Source organism: Camelus bactrianus, chromosome 20 (genome assembly GCF_048773025.1).
Source record: "Camelus bactrianus isolate YW-2024 breed Bactrian camel chromosome 20, ASM4877302v1, whole genome shotgun sequence".
NCBI lineage: Eukaryota > Metazoa > Chordata > Mammalia > Artiodactyla > Camelidae > Camelus > Camelus bactrianus.
Genome location: NC_133558.1, coordinates 39390927 through 39413924, shown reverse-complemented (window position 1 = coordinate 39413924; position 22998 = coordinate 39390927). Strand labels below are relative to the sequence as shown.

General features: G+C 39.0%; 1 protein-coding gene across 3 annotated transcripts in view; it reads right to left on the bottom strand.

Annotated features, from left to right (window-relative positions):
* Positions 1–22998, bottom strand: part of KHDRBS2 (KH RNA binding domain containing, signal transduction associated 2) — a 644953-nt gene that overhangs the window by 105193 nt on the left and 516762 nt on the right. For all 3 annotated transcript variants that reach the window (XM_074348987.1, XM_074348989.1, XM_074348988.1), the window contains exons 11-14: positions 22810–22957; positions 19369–19511; positions 16259–16356; positions 2691–2758 (exon numbers count right to left, since the gene is read on the bottom strand). The gene's annotated coding sequence lies outside the window, so the exon portion shown is untranslated. The remainder of the gene's footprint in view (positions 1–2690; positions 2759–16258; positions 16357–19368; positions 19512–22809; positions 22958–22998) is intronic.

The window sequence follows — 22998 nt, the reverse complement described above, 5'->3', positions numbered from 1 at the left end:
TGCCACTCTCACTGTGGGAAGTGTCAGTCGGGGAGCTCAGAGGGCAACGGTGTCTTGGTTGGTTTTTCGTTCAGGGCTTCTCTGTTGTTAGCAGAAGTGGGGAAGGGAGATTTTGCAGCGGTATGCAAAACAGGCAGGCTCTTAATGGCTAAAAAATCTGTTTGGTTGGTCTATTTGAAAAATAAATAGCTGTGTAAAAATTTAATTTTGTCCCTAATGGGCTTTTGAGCTAATGGGTCTCAGCTTGTGGTGAAGAAATAAATGACCTAGGGACCAATACACAGAGGCCACCTTTGGCTCATCTGTGTAATAGCTTCACATTAGCATAATCAAATGCTTATTTAACATCATCTTTGGGGTGTCACAAAAGTGTCATGAAATTATAACCTGATCAAGATGGAACTCCTAGTACCTCTCCAGTTTTTCCTTCTCAGTAAATGGAACCAATATTTGAGGCAGAGATTTGAGTCACACGTGGCCCCTCCCGTTCTACGTAATCCATCATCAAATTCCGACGCTTCTGCCTCCTAATCATTTCTCACATCTAGTTCTCTACACCTCAATTACCAACACTCACGTCTAAGCTACAGATCTCCCTCCCTTGGATTATGCTAATATTCTGCTAGGTTTCTTGTTTTATTTATGACCCCTTTCTATAAATTCTCCAGACGGCAGCCAAGGTGTATCAGATCACACTCGAGCTACAACAGCTCCTTGTTTAAATACCTTCTAACAGTGTCAGTTCCACATCAAGAGTATCTGTATCAGAAGACCCGGCATGGTCTGACCTGCCCCCATCACTCCCAGCTCTCCTCGCATGGTTTGCCTCACGGCTCACCAGTGTCCAGCTGCAGACCCAGTGACTTGAGCAAGTTCCTTCCCACACCGTGACCCCTGCACCTCTCCTCCTTCTGCCTGGGGTGCGCTCGCCACCCCACAATTTGAACAGCTTGTTCTTTTCCTTCCTTCAGGTGAGAGCTGTCCTTTGCTCTCAGAGGCCTCTGCGACTGGTCTGACATAGCCCTCCCCTCCCCCCACCTTCATTATCTTATCTCAAGTTCTCCATTTAGTTCTGGCTTAACAATGATCTCCATTTGTAACTAAGGTATTCTGTGTTTTGTTTATTGCTCCAAATCCTTTCTAGACTCTAGGCTTCGTGAAAACAGAAGCTGTCTTGTTTGCTGCCTTTGGGTTTTGTTCATTTTTGTTTTCACCTAGTTTCTAGTGTAGTATCTGGTACATGATAGAAACTAGACAGATACCTGGTACATAAACTGCATACACACATTTATAAAGAACAGATAAGCAGGGAAAGGTGCGGCCAGAGGAGAAGGGTTTTTCTTTCTTTTTTTTTTTTTTTAAGCTAAACTTATTATTGCACTGGGTTCTACAGTTAACAACATGGAAATTTTAATACTGCCTTTTTTGATAAAGTAAAGGAATTCAAAGAACTATGGGAAATATAAATGATTTTTGAGTAAATAGATTCGAAAATCATTAAGTTAAATCACTAGTGATTGCTTAGCAAGGATGGGGGGGTGGTGGTCATTGAAATTTAGATTGTAATCAGCTATTCTCCAAATATTTTAGACCAAAGAAGACGGAATGAGTGATCTCCATCATTAGGTATTTAAAAGGTATATGAAGGAAACTCATCTGTTAGGCGTAAGAATTAAAGAAAAGCTTTATCAATCCCTGACTTTCTACTAAGCCTTTTTGCTTTCCTAGTGCGTCTATGACTATATTCCTTTTTTCATATTTAATGTTATCTATGTGTGCATTCTCTGTTTTCCCTTTGCTCGGTCTTAATGGAAATTCATCCATTCTGCATTAGAAGTAAAGCTGCCTTAATTCGGAGATGGTGGCAAAAAATAATGATACAAAGACTATGAGTAGTTAGCATTTTTTGAGTGGTTAGTATGTGCTAGGCATTATTTTAAGGACTTTACGTGTTCTAAGTAATTTAATCCTAATAAAAAGGTCAATGAGTGAGGTACTGTTATGATCTCAGTTTTACAAATAAAACAGGAACTAAGCAAGGTTACCCAACTCGCCTGTGATCTGACAGCTAGGAAACAGCAGGGCCCGGGCTCGGGACCAGGCCGCCTGGCTCCCGGTCCTCACTGTCACTCACTGCGTTCTGCAGCTCGCTTCTGTAATTATGCCCCACTCTTTCTTTTCAGACCTCTGACTTTTTATTTAGGAGAAAGAATTGCACACAATATAAATATATTCCAAAAATAATAGATTATACTCAAAGAGAATAAATAAAAGGTTGCAAGTAAATTCTAGGAACATCCAATTCATTTTTTTGTTTTGTTTTGCTACATTATTTGGAAATCATTAGCTTTTTGGTAAGATATTGGTAGTTTTTACTAGTTAGTAGCACCAACAACGGGCAGCAGAAATTTTCTTGTTTTCCTCTTTTTTCCTCTCTAGATAAAAACAAACTGAGACGTCTCAGAGCCTCTTTCTGGGAGGAGATAGATTATAAACCTATGAAATTAGTAGAGAGATGAATATCAACCCCTTTTTTCCCCCCAGGCTTCTAGTCTTCTCCCCTTCCCACTTTTTGGTTCAGTAAACTTAAGATTCGATGTGACTAAGATTGGAAATAATTATTTGTTCTCATAGCTTCATTTGGAATTGAACATTCATGTGTTACTTATTCAACAAATATTTACGAGTACCTGTGATATTTCCAGCTCTGTGTTAGGTTTGGGTGGTAAGCGGTGAAGCAAGTCGTGGAGGAGAGAATCTGTTGGGGGAAAAAGAGAAAATGAAAATATAAAACATGCACACATGCACACTCACACAGATGGGTGTTTTTTGTATCTATTACTTGTACACGTATATGCATATACTTTATTATCTACCATATATTTTACCAGTTTCTGTAAATTTAATTTCTTTACTTTGTGTGCTAATTCTACACATAACTTCATATCATACAAATTATGTAAGTACTATGAAGGAAAGGAGCAGGTTCAGTGACAGGGAACTAATTATCAGTGGTGGAAACTACCAGAAGGGCCATAATGATTCCCTAGGAAGCAGCAGTTTTGGGACATTCCTGATTCCCGATCTTAAAGAAAAATGGCAAAGGATCTTGAAAGCTCTGTGCTGCCCAGCCCAGCCCACAGACTCTGGTGTGGAATACAGGAAGCTTTTGGAGCTGTGCCCTACGTGGGTGACTAAATGCCCATAAGTCTAGCCACACAGCATGCCACCAATGTGATCATTCAGTGAGGAGCTAAAAAATATTAGCGTAGATGTTGGCGGAATCTAGAAGGCATTTAGTTCACAAGCATAGGTTGTGAACCTGCTTGGAGATGGAGGAGATATTTTTTAAAAAGGCACCTCTGACTGCAACGCCCTGTGTCTAATTGGGTGGAAGAAACAGATGCCTGAGAAATGACACCAGAGGCAATGGACCAAAATGTGCAAAAAGAATCATTATAAATGGAATAAGCAGAGCAGAGTTGAGTTCCTTCTCAAAGGAAATGAGTTAGAGACACGCTATTTACTTAACTGACGGTGGCGGCAATGGGAATATAGCCCAATATACATATCTATAAGGGCTTACATTTAGGAGACAAACACAGAGAGGATGCAATTTCTAGTGAAGAAGATGAACAAGAGAAAGGTTTGAGGAGTTTGCCCAAAGCTTGTTAAGGTGCTACTGTTCCTCTTGCGTGGAACCTCTTCAAACTGTGTGATCACAAAGTTGTTGTAATATTCAGGAACTGCTCATCTTTTTAAAGGCGCCATCTTTCCATTCTATGACTATGTATTTTTTTGCCTTGATGAATGCTATATGTGTTTCATCAAATATACAATATATTCCATGTAGAATGTATCTTTAATGCATTTAGTCATGACAATACAGTATTTTTAGTATGAAAAAATGTGGGATTTTTAAAGAATCAGATATTTTAATAAGGGCGAAGTTACACAAATGGACATCTCGTTTGATTTGGAGAGAGCTGGCCAATCCCACAGGATTTCATGGGAGAAACATTACCAACCTTCTGAAAATTTACATTTATTAAGCAAAATGTTCTCATATGTGTGTAACTCTGTTTGATGCTTTGACCCAGTTTTAGACAATTCCTCAATCTCCCCTTCTAATTTATATATATCCATAATATTCTTGGCATTCTCTTCTTGGAGGATCTGAGTCTTATTTCCATATTTATCAAAGTTGTTCAACAAAAATAGAAGTGCTTCCATATGTGAGGCACAAACACTAAGCATTTTGTGAAATAACCCCTATCTGTTATATGTTTGTTAGTAAAATTTCCTAGTCTAAAAATACAAAACAAACAAAACCTTCCATTCCAAGATCCAAATATTAATTTTTGTCCAGCTTGAGAGGACTTGGAACTTTCATGGTGTTGTTCAGAAACAGTTAACAAATATATTTTGAGTAATTCCTAAGTGCCAAGGAAGTTACAGAGCACTAGAACCATAAAGATGAAACACTGTCCTTAGTGATAGAGCTTAAAGTCTAACTCAAGATACAGACAAAAACATACTTCACACAAATCGTTTTGGGGGCATTAACAGGGGACAAGGAAGTAGGAAGCTTCAGAGAACACTGCTGGAAAGATGGTTATTTGATTGAGAATTTGTAACTTAAAAAAATAAAAAGAAAATGGAAGGAAAAAGAAGATTATTTCAGGAAGTGGAAACCACATGGGCAACGTGTTAGGATGAGGTGTAAGGAAAGATGTGAAGCACTTTTGTAAAATATTATTTTTAGAAATTCAGCATTAATATATGTTTCAATGTTCAGAGTCCAAGATAAGTTTTACAAATGCATGGGCATACAACCCTAGTTTGATACTTTTGGATTAAGAGTATATTTTATAGAACTAATTTAAACTCCCTAAAACCAATTTAAGATACGGAGTTGTATTGTGGTCCAAATTTATATCCTTGGAAGGAAAGCAGAAGGGATACCCTTTTAGAATGTTAACAGCTCACAGATCCATATTCCAACCCTACCATTCACATATACGGAAATTATCTGGAGGCTCTGTCAACCTTTGTGGCTTTCTAAGAAGGGGACTAACATCTGGGGGAACCACCCCCTTAAGTGAATCTAAGGGGGGAGGTGTGTGGCCTGAAGAAGGGAGGCAGGCTAGGCTAACAAGTGTGAGGCCTAAGAGTCTCGTGACTCTCATGTTAGCAGAAACAAAGAAAAGTACTTTTTCTCTGCTTCCATCTCAGAGACACGGCACAGAGCAGTTTTGAGTTAGAACTGTCATTTAACTAGACGGGAAGAGCTGCAAAGGGAACAGTGATGCCGGCGTTCGTGCTCTGGAAGGGCCTCTGAGACCTCTGTGATGGGTCCAGAGGAACTACACTTTCAACAGCATGACCTGCCTAAGAATTCAGTTGAGCAGGTGGCCTGTGTTAGATCTTGGGTCAATCAGGGACCAGCCTGGGAAAACATGATTCACCTGGAATATTTAAATGGTGGCCTCTTATGTAAGAAACTGACTAAAGCATGAAAAAGGTGATTAAATAGACAGATGGAGCCAATCAGAGTAATAGTGAGGCAACCCAGAAATCTGCAGGAGGAGCAAGTCATAACCAAACCCAGGATGCAGGGACACACGGACCAGGAGTGCTACTGCAAAACAGGAGCCTTGGCTTGTCTGGTGAGGGCTGGAGCCAAAGTAGCCTCCAGTGGTTGGAGTGGGGCATAGAAGATTCATAGCAGCTGCCTAAGGAGGTACAGGAGGCAAACTGGCTATTGGGAGAAACAGTCTGGCTCCTCCCTTCTTCCTAACCTCCAGTCTTCTAGCATTACCCCGACGCCCAGCCCCCATCATCAGAAGCCAGCTGAGCCAGCTTTCTGGGTCAGGAAGCCTCAGAGATCAGACCCCTCTCCCCATCACTCAGCCAAGGGTTCCAAGTGCAAACCCACCCAAGACTCAAGAGAGATCACAGGACAATGCGACTGAAAAAAAGGAAGCCTGCAGTCCAAAGACTGGGTTTTTAGAAGGTTTGAGTGTAAGAAAATATATTTAAAACGTGTCTCCCTTCTTTCTCTGCAGTGCTTGGCTAGAAGGTCAACATAAAATGGGATCATCTGCGTGCACGTCCCCAAATTTGTTTTAATTCGGCTAGAAACACTCATCAAAAAAGATAAACTATATTTTTTCTCACAAAGAAATTACATTCTAATATCCTATTTTGCAAAACTTAGCTTGCAGGTAAGATTTTCTGTTTGTTGTGAATTCTACAAATCAGAAGATAGTTGAATTATCAAACAAAGGCTTATTTGCCTTTGTTTTAAATTACCATGCTGGCCTGACACTGAGATGCGGGCTTTGATTTGAGTCTTTGTACGTTTGGTGACCTGTGGTATTTTGATAAATGCCGTTGCCTAGAACTATTCAGTAGGAGGCTCGGGCACCATCTGTGTTTGTTTCTGTAGGAGCAGTAACTGCTTAGAGAAAAATCTGATGCTCATTTCAAAGATGCAGTGTAAACAAAATTCAGGATGATGCCTTTTACATAATTATTCCACCTTTTATTACATAGTGCTTGATGCATTTCAAAATGATTTGATGTGCTTTCATTGAACTGATCATCACCACATTCGTGGAAGTTGGGTATGGGTTTCTAAAAGACATAAAAGCTCAACAAGGGAAATAACACAATTTAGGCAGTCTTTTATGAGGGGATTGTAAACGATCATATAGTCTCATCTCCTGTTAATACTAATAGAAATTACTAGTTGAGCACTTTCTCTGTGCCAGGCACTATCTAAAGTGCATCGCATGTATTAACTCATTCAATCATCGGAACAATCCTGTGAAGTAAGTATTATTATGTTCTCATTTGAAGGCTAGGAAGAACTAAGACACAGGGAGGCTAACTGACGGCTAACAGTAATGCGAGCCTTGGCAGTCTAACAAAATTCCATCTCTTTTAAGCAGTGTTTTCTTTAAATATTTACCCCAGCAATCAATAGTCTTAATTACAAAGCATGTATTTATATTAGGTCTCTGCTTCTAAAATGTGCTGATAAACTGTCTCAGTAGCTCTCTGCAAAATAAAAAAAAAAAAAAAGAGAGAGAAGAATTATGTTTTATTCAGCAGCTTTTCTAAGGACTTCAAGCCCAGGAGAGAGTCTCTCTGCTCTAAGGGACTGCTCTGAGGAGATGCACCCGACGAGGACGGGCAGCCAAGATGGTGGAGCAGAAGGAGCCAGGGTTCACCTCGTCTCATAAACACCCCAAAACACAACCAACTGCTGAAAACCATTGATTGAAAAGACTGGAGCCTACCAGAAAAGATCTTCTAAAACTAAAGACATAAAGAAGAAACAACCAGACAGGGGCAAACTCACAGCATAATCAAGTCCCACACCCCTGGTGGGGAACCCACAAAGTGAAGAATAAGATTGTCCCACAAGAGTGAGAGTTCTGAGCCCCAGGTCAGGCTGCCCAGTCTGGGCGTCCAGTCCAGGCAAGAGGAGTCCAGTCCAAGTCTTCAGAGTACTGGGCACTGAAGCCCAGCAGAGCTTACTTGTAGGAGACCCACAGGAGTGGGGGAAATAAAGACTTCATTCTAAAAAGATACACACAAAATCTCATACTCACTGGTACCGAGGGCAAAAGCAGTAATTTCATAGGAGCCTGGGCCAGACCTATCTGCCAGTTTTAGAGGGTCTCCTGGGGGTGCCTGTAGATTACTCCAGAGTCATAGACATGGTGGTGGAAATATCGAGGATTATCAGCATGAACTCTCCTTCCTGGGGGCTTATATCTTGCTTGGGTCTTTAGCACAAGATCTGGCCCAACCTATCAGCCTGTAGAATCTAGTGTTAAGATGCCTCAGGCCAAAGAACTAACTGGGTGGGGACACATCCCCACCCAGCAGCGAACTGGCTGCCTTAAGTCTTCCTGGGTTCACAGCTGCCGCTAGACACATCACTAGACACAGCCCTGCCCGCCAGAGGGCCAAGACCCACACAACCAGCCGTGGGCAGGCACCAGCTGCTCCCACCAAGAAGCCTGCACAAGCCTCTAGACAGCTTCTCCCACCAAGGGGCGGACACCAGAGGCAAGAAAACGATGAGCCCCCAGCCTGTGGAATGAGTCCACAAATGCAGGCCAGACTCACCCTGGGGCCAGCTGGTCCCAGGCCCTTGGGTGAGGACAGGGAAGTGCACTGCTAGGATGTATAGGATGTCTCCCACTGAGGGCCACTGCTCCGAGGTCAAGAAACATAACTCACGTATCACACACATAAACATACAAATAAAAAAGTAGACAAAATGAGGGGCAGATGAATGAGTTTCAGACAAAGAAGCAAGATAACATCCCAAAAGAAGAACTAAGTGATGTGGAGATCGGAAATCTACCTGAGAAAGGGTTCAGGGTAATAATCATAGAGATGATCAAAGAATTCAGGAGGAGTCTGGGTTCACAGAGCAACAAGTTAGAAGTTTTTAACAGAAAATGTAAAGAACAACCAGGCAGAACTGAAGAATACAGTAACTGAAGTGAGAAATACACTAGAAAGAAGAAACAGTAGACTAAATGAGGCAGAAAAATGGATCAGTGAGCTGAAAGACAGAGTACTGGAAATTACTACTGCAGAACAAAAAAAAAAAAAAAAAAAGAAAGAAAGAAAAAATAATGAAAAGAAATGAAGACCTTTTAAGAGACATCTGGGACAACATCAAGCGCATTAATATTCACATTGTAGGGGTCCAAGAAGGAGAAGAGAGAGAGAAAAGGCCTGAGAAATATCTGAAAAGATAATAGCTAAAAATTTCCCTAACTTGGGAAAGGAAACAATCGCCCAAGTCCAAGAAGCATAGAGATCCCCATACAGGATTAACCCAAGGGAAAAGCAAAAGTAGCAAAAAGGAACTCCCATAAGAATAGCAGCTGATTTTTCAGCAGAAGCTTTGCAGGCCAGAGGGGGTGGCATTGTATATTTAAAGTGATGAAAGGGGAAAACCTACAACCAGGAATACTCTACCCAGCAGGACTCTTGTTTAAATTTTATGGAAAAATTAAACATTTTACAGACAAATAAAAGCTGAAAGAATTCAGCACCAACAAATCAGCTTTACAACAAATGCTAAAGGAACTTCTCTAGGTGGAAAAGGAAAGGCCACAACTAGAAACAAGAAAATTATAAAATGGAAGAGCTCATCAGTAAAGGTAAACACACAATAAAGGCAGAAAATCATCCACACACAAACTAGTGGGAAGGTTAAAACACAGGCATAGAAAAGTCACCTGTATCCACAATAAGCAGTTGAGGGATACACAAAACAATTAGATGTAAAATATGATATCAAAAACAGTAACCACGAGGGGATGAGGGTACAAATGCAGGGTACTGAAAATGCATTTGAAATTAAGAAATCAGCAACCTAAAGCAAATACACACACGCACGCACACACACACACACACAGCTATATCAAAACCTTATAACTGCAAATCAAAAATCTATAATAGATATAAACACAAAAACTAAAAGGAATCTAGACATAACAATAAGATAGTTGCCAAGTCACAAGAGAAGAGAACCAAAAAAAGAAAAAAAAAGGCCAAAAAAGACCTATGAAAATGAAAAATAATCTGAAACAATGAGCGAAATGGCAGTAAGTACATACATATGGATAATTACCTTAAGTGTAAATGGAATAAATGCTTCAACCAAAAGACACAGACTGGCCGAATGGGTACAAAAACAAGGCCCATATATTTGATGCCTACAAGACACTCATCTCAGATCGAGAGATACACACAGACAGAAAGTGAAGAGATAAAAAGGGTACTACACACCAATGGAAGTCAAAAGAAAGCCAGAGTAGCAATACTTATATCAGACAAATCAGACTTTAAAATAAGGACTGTTACAGGAGACAAAGAAGGGCACTACGTAATGGCCAAGGGATCAATCCAAGAGGCAGACAGAACAATTGTAACTATATATGCACCCAACACAGGACCACCTCCATATGTAAGGCAAATGTTAACAGATGTAACAGGAGGAATTGGCAGTAACACAATAACAGTGGGGTGGGGACTTTAATACCTCACTTGCATCAGTGGACAGATCATCCAGACAGAAGATCAGTAAGAAAACACGAGCCTTAAAGACACATTAGACTAGATGGACCTCACTGATATTTATAGAGCATTCCCTCTGAAAGCAGCAGAATAAGATTCTTTTCAAGGGCACTGGGAACATTCTCCAGGAGAGATCACATGCGGGGCCACAAATCAACCCTCGGTAAATTTAAGAAAATTGAAATTATATTGACCATCTTTTCTGACCACAACGCTATGAGACTTGAAATCAACTAGAAGAAAAAAATTGCAAACCCCCCCACAAACACGTGGAGGCTAACCAATATGCTACTAAACAACCAATGGACCACTGAAGACATCAAAGAAGAAATAAAAACATACCTACAGACAAATCAAAACAAAACCATGAGCATCCAAAACCCATGGGACACAGCAAAAGCCATTCTAAGAGGGAAGTTTATAGTGATGAAAGCTTACCTTGGACACACAAAAAAATCTCAAATGAACAACCTAACCTTACACCTAAAGCAACTAGAGAAAAGAACAAACAAAACCCAAAGTTAGTAGAAGGAAGGAAATCATAAAGAACAGAGCAGAAATAAATGAAATAGAGACTAAAAATAATCAATAGAAAATATCAATAAAACTAAAAACTGGTTCTTTGAAAGGATAAACAAAATTGATAAACCGTTAGCCAGACTCATCAAGAAAAAGAGGGAAAGGGCACAATTTAATAAAATCAGAAATGAAAAAGGAGAAGTTACAACCAACACCATAGAAATACAAAGGATCATAAGAGGCTACTAAGAACAACTATACACCAACCGAATGGACAACCTAGAAGTAACGGGCAGATTCTAAGGAAGGCAGAACGTCCCAGGGCTGAATGAGGAAGAAAGAGAAGATAAGAACTGACCACTCACCAGTACTGAAATCGCATCAGGCCTTTAAAAACCCCCAGCAAACAGACGTCCAGGACCTGGTGGCTCCACAGGTGACTTCTACTACACACTCAGAGATGAGTTAACACCTATCCTTCTGAAACTATTCCCAAAGAATTCCCGAGGAAGGAACACTTCCAAACTCGTTCTATGAGGCCACCATCACCCTGATACCAAAACCAAAGATACCACAAAAAAAAAAAAAAAAAAAAGAAAATTACAGGCCAATATCACTGATGAACCTAAATGCAAATATCTTTGACAAAATACTAGCAAATAGACTCCAACAATGTATTAAAATGATCATATACCTTTTAATACAGTGAGATTTATCCCAGGGGTGCAAGGACTTTTCAGTATTCACAACTCAATCAGTGTGACACACCACATTAGCAAACAGAAGAAATAAAACCATGTGGTCATCTCAATAGATGCAGGAAAAGCTTTTAATAAAATTCAACATATATTTATGATAAAAATTCTCCAGAATGTGGGCATAGAGGGAACATACTTCAACATACTAGAGGCCATATATGACAAACCCACAGCTAGCATCATACTCCATGGTGAAAAGCTGACAGAATTTTCTCTAAGATTTATTCTACAAGACAAGGATGCCCACTCTCACCACTTTTATTCAACATAGTTTTGGAGGTCCCGGCCACAGCAATCAGAGAAGAAAAAGAAATAAAAGAAATCCAGTTTGGAAAAGAAGTAAAACTGTTGCTGTTTGCAGATAACATGATAACAAACATACAAACTCCTAAAGATGCTGCCAGAAAACTAGTAGAGTTCATTAACGGATTTAGTAAAGTTTCAGGGTACAAAATTAATAAGCAGAAATCTGTTGCAATTCTATACACTAACAACAACATATCAGAAAAAGATATCAAGGAAACAATCCCATTTACCATTGCATCAAAAAGAATAAAACAGCTAGGGATCAGCCTACCTAAGGGGAGAAAACAGTTGTACTCTGACAACTAAAAGATGCTGATGAAAGAAATTGAAGACAAAAAAACCCACAAAAAAACAAAAAATAAACAAAACAAAACAAAAAGCAAACAAAAAAACTAACTTGGATGGTACATCCAAGTGTTATCATTAAAGAAATCTTTTTCAAAAATAAAAAAGTAGTTATTTAAAAAATGATAATAATAGTAATAATAATAAATTTTGCTTTCAAAACTCTCTCTCAAAAAAAAAAAAAAAAAAAAAAAAAAAAAGAAATTGAAGACCATACAAACAGATGGAAAGATACACCATGCTCTTGGATTGGAAGAATCCGTGTTGTTAAAATGGTCACAATACCCAAGGCAATATGTAGAGTCAATGCAATCTGTATCAAATTACCAATGACATTTTTCACAGAACTGGAACAGAAGATTTTTTAATTTGTATGGAAACACAAAACACCCCAAATAACCAAAACAATCTTGAAAAAGAACAAAGTTGGAGGAGTCATGACTTCAGAGTATATTACAAAGCTACAATAATCAAAATAGTATGGTACTGGAGCAAAACCAGACACATAGATCAATGGAACAGGCTGGAAAGCCCATGTACTTACTTACTTACTTACTTACTTACTTACTTACTTACTTAATTAATTAATTAAGATCAATTAATCTACAACAAAGGAGGTAAGACTATACAATGCAGAAAAGAGAGCCTCTTCAAGTGGTGTGGGGAAAACTGGACAGCTACATGTAAATGATTAAAATTAGAACATTCCCTAACACCATGTACAAAAAAACCCTCAAAACGGATTAAAGACCTAAACGTAAGACCAGATACTCGAAAACTCCTGGAGGAAAACATAGGCAGAACACTCTTCGACATAAATTGCAGCAATATATTTTTTTTGAATCTATCTCCTAGAGTAATGGAAATACAAGCAAAATTAAGCTAATGAGACCTGAGTAAATTCAAAACGTTTTGCACAGCAAAGGAAACCATAAACAAAACAAAAAGACAACCTGTGGAATGGGAGAAAATATTAGCAAATGATGAGACTGAAAGGGATTAATTTGCAAAATATACCAAGAGCTCATACAGCTTAATTAAAAAAAAACACAAAAAAAACACAACCCAATCAAAAAATGAGCAGAAGACCTAACTAGACATTTCTCCAAAGAAGACATACAGATGGCGAACAGGCACTTGAAAAGATGCTCCATATCATTCATTATCAGAGAAATGCAAGTCAAAACTACAATGAATTATCACCTCACATTAGTCAGAATGGCCATCATTCAAAAGTCCACAAATGATAAATGCTGGGGAGGCTGTGGAAGAAATGGAACCGTCCTACACTGCTGGTGGGAATGTAATTTGGTGCAGCCACTACAGAGAACAGTATGGGTGTTCCTTAAAAAAACTAAAAATAGACTTATCATATGATCTGGCAGTCCCACTCCTCGGCATATATCCAGAGAAAACTCTAATTCAAAAAGACACCTGCACCCCAATGTTAACAGCAGCACCATTTACAACAGCCAAGACATGGAAACAGCCTAAATGTCCCTCGACAGATGACGGGACAAGGAAGCTGTGGTATATGTGTATGTATGTATGCATATATTCATATACACACCACTGTGCACATATACATACATGGACATACAGAGGGGTACATAGGATTTATAGGGCAGGGATAAATTAGGAGTTTGGGATTAACATATATACACCACTGTATATAAAATAAACAGCAAGGACCTGCTATAGAGCACAGGGAACTACCTTCAGTATCTTGTAATACCTATAATGGAGAAAAATCTGAAAAAGAATATATATGTATATAAATGTATAGTTGAATCACTTTGCCGTCCACCTGAAACTAACACAACATTGTAATCAACTATACTTCAATAAAAAAAAATTAAAAATAGAAAAAAAGAAAGCCTTGATTTGTAGCATGCTATGGCCTGAATGCTTGTGTCCTTCTCTGCCCCCTGCCACCGCTGGCCAAATTCACATATTGGAATTCTTACATCCAATATGTTGTTGTTAGAAGGTGGGCCTGTGGGAGGTAAGTATGTCACGAAGGGGGTGCCCTCCCGAATGGGATGAGAGAGCCCACAGAGGACACAAGGAGACATTTGGACCCTCACCTGACCACGCTGGGCACCAGATCTCAGACTTCCGACCTCCAGAACCCCGAGAAATAAATTTCTGTTGTTGGTAAGCCACCTCGTCTGTGGTATTTTTTGTAACAGCCCAAATTGACTAAGATATCCCACTGGACAATTCTGAGGTATAAAAGTCCTACCAGGGTCCACCTCAAGCTGCCAAAGTGAAGTCACTGATGGCCTGGTTGAGGAGAGATGCTCACACTTGGGATGTCATGGACGTGTGGCCCGAGCACACCCCCGTCTGATGAAAGTCACTGCTGTGTGCATGACATGTAGGCCATGAATGTGGTGATCCACTCTTGAAATGTTCTTAAAGCACAAATTCATTTTATCTTCAGCCATTTTGTACAACTCGGTGAGAATTAACCTGTTTAAGATCATGTTCATGTTCAATCATTGCTTACAAAGAATTATGTCATCGTGTTTATTTTCAGTGTGTTTTTCACTTCGGGCTGGTCTGGGATGATGCAATTAAGTAGCAGCTGGACAAGGGATGGGGAGGCCAGAAAAAGTGCAACCATTCATATGCTGGCCAATTTGTATACGCCTTGAGCCAGGTCCCAGACGTTTTCCAAATCATAGTCCCTGGGGGCACTTTGCAGCCAATAGTTACTAAGATTCCAGTTAGCCATTTGGAAGTTGTGAATTTTGGTCCAACTAAGAAATCCACGTGTTTGATACAGAATACAGTCACCTCAGGAGTTCATTCAACAGTTCCTTGGGGAGAAGTGGCCATTTATTTAAGCCCCTCTAGCCTCCAGCCATGTCACCTGAACCCTGCGCAATCAGTGGGACAACCGGGACTTCTGAGTGACACAAGGTGAGTTCACAGGCACCCTGCACTCTGACGGGTTCTTCTGCCCAAGCTCCCTCTCCTGGATACTAGCCCTGCTTTCTCTGATACCAGCACGAGTGTCCATCCTTATTGTCAAACCTGTCACACTAAACATGCTTTACAAACACATGGCCATGACTAAACACCGTGTGATACCTTCCATTTTCTCCCCCTCTAGTCCCCTAAACACACACATAAATAATAAAATCAAAGTCTCTTTTCCATCTGTGTTTTGCTTTCTGTCTGTTCTTTCTTCTTCCTATTATTTTTCCTCCTATGACATTGTTGCCAAAAGTATTTAAAAAGTCCACTGGAGACTATGAATATATTCTGACATTTTTTAAAAACAACAACAAAATGGTAAGGAAACCTGGCTTGACTGGCGCTGAGCAGATATAATGTAGGGAGATGACGAACCTCAGTGATCTTCCTGCCCGTCGTGCCTCTAGAAGCCCATGAACAACCCCAAACAATGACAAAACAAAACCTCTTCTCCGAAAAGCAGGTCAGGAGAAGGAGCCTGGGCCAGCCTGGGAGGCCCTGCGCCCTCCCCTGGACGGGGTGGGGGACGCAGCGAGCTCCTCCATCCGGAGAGGCTGGTCTGAGAGGGCTGTGCCGGCTCTGCGGGGACACTCGCAGGTGGAGAGCTCCGCTGCTCTGGGGCTGCTAGGGTGTCGGATGCTTGGGATTTTCTGCCCTGTCCACTTTGCTTCTTTCCCTTCAGTCTTTTCAATGGGAAAGAAAAAGCCTAAAAGCAAATGACTGCTGAAAATCTCTGCCAGCTCATCTTGATCTTTCAAATGGAGACTATTGAAACCTGCCCCACAATTGAAGTGGAGTGAATAAACCAAGAAAATCCAAAGATCTCACTCATTCAACAAACAAATATATGTTATGTGTATTCTAGATACCAACCCCAGTACTAAAGGTCTAAGAATCCACATTCGAATAAAACGCCAACCCTGCCCTTGGCAATGTGCAGTCCAAATTGCATTTATTAATTGTGCTAAAATTTTCTTTATTAAGATATTGATGCTAATCTATACATACTTTATGAGCTTTCAAGCAAGACTTTAAACCTGAGTTTCATGTAGCCATTTCAAGGCTGTATTAGAAGACAACTGAACATTTCCAGGTATTTATTGTTGTAAGTTTTATTGTCAATTCTAGATCAATCCAATTAGGAATCTGAATGCAGGAATAAAAAAACCTTTACAGGCAAGATTTTATTCTGAGCTAAAATAGAAAAGAAAAAAGTCAGTTTCACCTACCTTCTGTCCATAGCTGACCTTTCATTCAAATCTCATCTCTTCTATGAAGCCGTCTTTTAAAAAATCCCAGCTCAAATCAACCTCTTCTTTTTTTAAATCTGCACAATTAACATATTAATGTTAATCCGGTGGTTGTTATTCATAGTGCACTTTACAATTAGTCGTGGAGTTTAAAATTACACATTTCCAGGCTCCAACATTCAAAATTTATTTGGTTAACACTTGTATTGTCCTGGCATCTGCATTTTTAAAGTGCATCACACGTGACACGTTCCCAGTTAAGAAACACTGTTCAAATTCCACTCTACAATTTGGATTTGGCATTTTCTAAGAGCGCCTAGTCTATATTTGTGCGTTCACATTCTCGTATCCCTACTGAACTGTGACCATCTCTTGAGGACAAGCACAGACTTGAATTTACTCTGTTCTTTGCAGCACACAGATCTTACTCTGCACTAGTGAGAATTTCCACACTTCTCGTCTGAAAATGTGGCAAGGACTTTCCTTTCAACAACCCCTACACAACAGGATCACACCTGTGTTTTCCACTTATATTATTTCTGCAGTGGTGGAACAAATTTGATCATGAACAAATATCATTTATCGTTAATATTGCTTTTTGAAAAGGTTCCTAAATTTGGGCAGAGGCTAGAGACCCAGAGAAGGGCACTCTCTCTAGCATGGTGGATTTAAATTTATGTTGGTTCAAATCCAAATCCTCTTCTTATTTGGCCTATGATGAGGAGAAAAACAGAAGATAAAACTTTGTAAAATGCACGCCTTCAGTAAACACTCAGTACATGACAGCTAATATAAGTATGAGGTTTTGGGAAGTCTCTGCCCCCAAGAATTTTTCTCTGCGTACAAACTTATGCCTTACCTCCTGGTAATCAGTTACTCCCAGAGACATCTAATCATGTAGTCACAGAAGGTAGAGCTGGAGAGGCCTGCTGAAATTATTGAATTCCCCCAGCCTTCATTTTTAATTTCTTTCATTTTTTAAAAATTGCGGTATAGTCAGTTTACAGTGTTGTGTCAGTTTCTGGTGTACAGCACAACTCTTCAGTCATTCATGAACATACATATATTCATTTTCCAATTCTTTCTTTTGCTTTATTTATTATATGATTTAATTACTTTATTTTGGTGAGGGGGAGGTAATTAGGCTTATTTATTTTAGAGGAGGTACTGGGGATGGAACCCAGGACCTCATGCATGCTAAGCACGCACTCTGCCACTGAGCTATACCCTGCCCCTTAATTTCTGAACTAAATTGAGGCAGAAAGAATTCATACACATTTGTGGGGTGCAAATGTCCTGCCTTACAGAGCTGTTTCAAGAGTTAGTGAGAGAACACAGAGAAACCCCAAGTACAGTGCCTGGCATCAGCTAGTCACTTAACAAACCATGATTATTACCATTAACTTAACAGTAGTATCCTGAACTACAACCCAGCTGACGTTTAGTTCAGTTCAGTCCTCTTTTCCTGACTCTGCAAATGAGCAGTACTTATAAAAACAGGTTTATAATAGCTAGGAAGTATAACAGGTTAGAAGTATTGACAATCTTTGAATGTGGGAAGGACAACCAAGTTAATCCTATCAACCAGCACGTAAGAGGACAGAACATCATCTTCTGGTATATGTTGTGGCAGAATCCGACCGTCATCTGGTTTCAGGTTGGCCCCCCAAGAGAGGAAGAAGAAGCCATGCTGTTTAACTGCTCCAACTCACCGTTTCCTCAGCTGTAAAATGGGCGCACTGAGATACTTCTCTCATTGGGTGATTTTGAAGAAGTCATTACACACGAAAGCATTTCAGATTCTCTGACAATTAGTAAGCCTCCAATAAAGGTTACCCTATTATTATTAACAACTCATTTTTATTTTTAGATAAGGTTACCATACTTTGTCATCCATACTGGGGTACCTCTGAGAGTGAAAGGTTGTGTTGTTAATAATTACACTGGGACAACAGGCACAATTACACTGGGGCAGGATGCATGGTCTGTTCACAATATATTTTCTGCCTCCAAACAAATCCCTAAAAAAGAGTGGTCTATTGTGTAGGGGAATTTACATGGGGTGCTTCAGAAAGATGTTACGTCTGGGTCAGATTCAAAATGGGCACAACAGAATGGTGCTGCCTTCTTCCAGACTCTTCTGAAACAAAATAGAAGCAGATGGACTGTTTCTATGGTGTTTATAACTTAACTTTCCCTTTTTATAACTTAGTCTTTCTTAGGGTCTCTTTGAAGGTCAGGTCCTGGGGGATACACTTTAATTTTTTTTTAATTAAGTGCTTTCTGAAATCTCCTATACAATTTCCAGTCTCATTGAACTCACTGTAATTTATACTTCCAAAATAAGTTCTTTCTTAAATAAAAGTATGTATAAAGAAGGAAATGGAAGACTTCTCTTTGGAATCATCTGTGTCACTGACCACACATCCAGCCATATATTTCTTTTTCCTTTTGTTGGAGAACAAACTGGAATTTTAGGAGGAAATAAATCGTCACGGTCCTCGCCTGCCACGTGCTGTTCTGCTCTGCTCCATCCCAACCCCTCTAATTCTACAAACGTTTCCTGGAAGCCTCTCTTCAATAAAGGCAAACGTTCCCCCCGATCCAGAAACGGCACGCGGGGAAGGACGACTGTAACAACTCTTTAGACAAAGGCTCCCGAAGTCCCACCAGCTGTGGTGCGTGGCATTTCCTCTCCTCTGGAAATTTTGCCCTCTACTCCCATTATTAGCAGAAATATTGTGAATATCCATTACATTGTCTCAAAAACGTATTTTCTTATTAATTGATTTTTTTTTTTTTGTTTTTACTTCGATGTAGAAATTCATAACTTCAAGTTCTGGTGATGTAAGACATGAAAATCGTGTGCATAGCTAAAAATCAACACATTATTGTCGTGGTGCTGCAGTGTAGATTAAAACTAAAAGTTGCTCCCTAGTTTGACATTAATGTCCCGCTTAGCTTCGCTCAGACACAAAGAGAAGCTTCATCCATTTAAACATTTCTTTTTGGGTCCATAATGAAGTGTTCTATACCCGTCTTGTAAGCAGAGGTCACACATGAAATCACAAAGAGGTAAGGGGACTCACCTCCATTGTCAAAAACATGGACCCTCCAAACAGCCAGTGTCAGATCAACTCCAGTTTTCGGTTTTCTCTATCACACGTCTTCACTTCTCGTCCCAGATGAGCAGGACAGCTTTAAAGCATCATGCAGTCGCGCACACAGGCATCTATAAGGTGTCCCCACATGGGATGTCAATTAGGTTCATGGCAAATTTAGCAACAGTAGCAGTTGTCACACATACTCAGAACAAAATAAATTATTCATTCAACCTCTTGTACTAAGCGTTTTTTATATTCTGTTTTAGAAAAACAGTTTAACTTTAAGCAGTTTTCTAGCTATGATCAGTCTCTCCTGAGGAAGTTTTTTACGGGAGTGAACGATGACGGCCGTCAGTCACTGCCATTAGCATGAGGCACGAGGCACACTGTGATGTTTATAAGCAGCTGAGCCACGACAGTCAAAATATGACTTCCTCCACCACAGGCAGGCTTCTGAGCACAGCTGACTGCTCTTCTGTGAAGTGTGCATATGGTCTCAGGACATTTGAAGGCATGTTTATCTTAAGACCTAACTGTTTTCCACCACAGGATCCTCTATCAACCAAAAACAAACAGTCGTACTGCTTGATGGCTGCTGAACACATTTTTATGTGTTTCTTTAGACCCTGAATTATTTGATGAGTGGACTCTAAGAAGCTATTGGGGGAACTAAGCATAATAAAACCTTGACTATTATTTAAAAAATTCCCAGGAATCTTATAGCAGCTCAAACTATTCGCTAGGAAATATAGCGCATACACTGATATTCAGGGATCTTCTACTCTCCGATAAGAATGACAGAAAAATCAAATGTTTTGAAGGAAATTATCTATGTAGCTTGAGCATGGCTGTCTTCAAAATGAAGATCAAAGTAGGGTTAGGATAGAAATGACCCAGTCACACCAAGTCACCCTAGAAGGGATCCGCTTTTGTATTTCAACTACTTTCTTAACTCAAAACTTCACACCTATCATAGGACTTAGCGGAAAGCACTAGTCGATTGAATATATTCATTCAGCACCTTTCCTTTGGTAGAAGATTTGTAAAATTATTGAAAATATATTTTCACTGAAGGGTCGCCGTTTTTGAATTTGTGAGAAAAATGGCTTCTGGCTTTTGCAGTTAGTTGGATATCGCGGTATTGTATTCATTCTCTGTTTTTCATTCTAACATGAGCCCTGATGTCTCTGAAACCAGGGCAGGTAATTACAAGCATCCCTTATCATCCCAAATTAGTTGGGATGATAGATGCAGGAAAAGGAAAGGCAGAAAAAAAAACAAAAACCCAGGAACTGAGGAAATGAGAGATACTGCCCATTCTCTTTTGGAAACTGCGCCTCTCTCAATACCATGGGTGATATTTACAAACGCTGATATGTGTATTTTAATACAACTGTGGCTGTCTTCTTTCTGTCTCGTAGTTTAGTGTATCCACATATGGTTCATAAGCAGGGACAAATGAGACAGTAAGTTTAAGAGATGTCAACCATTCTTGACAGCTCCCCACTAAGAACACGAGTGAGACAGGCCAAACCTGCCACCTGGCTGGTTGAAGTTGAAGGCTCACTGCTTTTGATCATAAGGTGATGTAACTTTCATTTTTCAGTTCACGTTTCTTAAACACTGTTTCACTGAAATGTATCTAGTTGAATTGGTTTGAATTTGAATATTATTTGTTTAGTAGATAAAGGTGGCCTTGTGGTGTAAAAGCACATTAAGAAGCATTTTAGCAGAGCAATTGATTTCTTTCATTATTATGATAGATGGGTCATTACTTGATATTACAACCAAAATCACTGCAGCCTGACTGGACATACATTTTCTAATTCTACATATTCTTAGACACTGATGTTCTAATTCATATCTAGTTTAACTTTGAAGCCACTGAGAATGTGACAGAAGTAACATGTGACATAAAAAGTTGAATGTGTTGGGTGGGCATTAGAAAGATAAACTGATTAGGAATGAAATAATTCATCCTCAATATCCTTTCTAATTAAAAATCTATATAGTATGTTTCCCCAGCAATTTTCTACCTGATTTTCAGCTGTCAAAACTTTGAGTAGAGGAAAATATTTTTAGAAATAGAACATTGGAAATAAGTCTTGGGTGTTTTTATGTTAATGTAAGATATAAATCATTTGTCAGAATTATTGGGTAATACTTAAGTGTTTTATGTTATACATTTCTTATATTAACTCCATTATAAGGGTATATTTTCAGATGTAAGAGGAATTACATCACTGTAAGTAATGCTTATATTCGCCACAAATGCAGAGTGGAGGAGAGAGTTGACAGCTTTTTGGGAAATTTTAGCAAACGTCGTATTTTGGATGGATTATCAGTTCAAAAGATAATGCTTATTTCTAAACTTCATTGTTTTAAAGTAGAAAAGAAAAGAAACTTTCAAAACTGCTCAGTCAATAAAGTTGGAGGCTCCGTAAATATACAATATGGAAAATAGAAAATTTACACAAATTCAATTACAACCTGAAATAAGAATCTATTCATTAAGTTCTGGTAAGATCTGCATATCTTTTTAAGGAATAAGTATGCCCAGAATTAAAGATACTGCAAAACTGATATTCTATACAATATAAGCAAGACCTTATTTTGTTAGTTTTTAAAACCTTAAAGATTATCATAGCTTATTTTTTACTCCAATATTGATTTTGAAATTTCATTTCATCATAATACATAGTCACAGACAAATTAATAGTGTTTGTCCTGAAATTCTGTTCCTAAATTCTGCTTTCTTGTCTACTTGTACACTGAAGGCAATTAAAAAGAAACGAAACAAATATTATATGTAGGAACCAGTCATCTGATAAATTAATTATATTTTTGTGTTGTCTCTGGTCTTCTCAAGAATAAAAATATTAGCTACAAATACAAATCATTTGGGAGTTGAGGTCTGTGTCATTTCTACAATGTTTCTATAAAACTGACTGAACGCAACTGTAATATATTAATGTTAACAATCACAGTTACTTTGAGAGATCAGGTATGCTTCTCCTGCTGTAATAATGAAGTCTAATTAGAAAATAAACAAAATTAAGCATTTATAATATATTTCAACATGCTAAAAGCAAAGTCAGCCACAGAAGAAAAGGAGGAAATAATGCCTAATTGATGTTTACTAATATCATTATCAAATAATTTATCTTTATAAATAAATATATGTTCCAGAAAAACAGCAGCATATTGAAATTTTATGTGTATGTGTGTGTGTGTGTGTGTGTGTCTATGTGTGGACATTGTAGACATAATTAAAGTCGTCTTTCATTTATCCAGCATTTCTAGACCATTCCTTTCCCTACACCAGGATCATCTCATTACAAACACACACATTTGTTTAATTATTTGCAACTTCAGTACCACATCTTATTTACACAATGTGCCCTAATATTTTAATTAGTCACTTACGCTTAATGAAAAAATGATCTCGGCAGTTCGCCAGAAATATGCGAGGCTCCAAGCACACCATGTCCTGGAATGTTTAACACAGGCCGGCTATTGGACCACAGGAGCGAGAATTTCGGAATTCATATCAAATTCAGGAACGAGGTTTGACCTGAAATTGAGTAAGCTTAAGACTCTCAAATATGCTGCTAT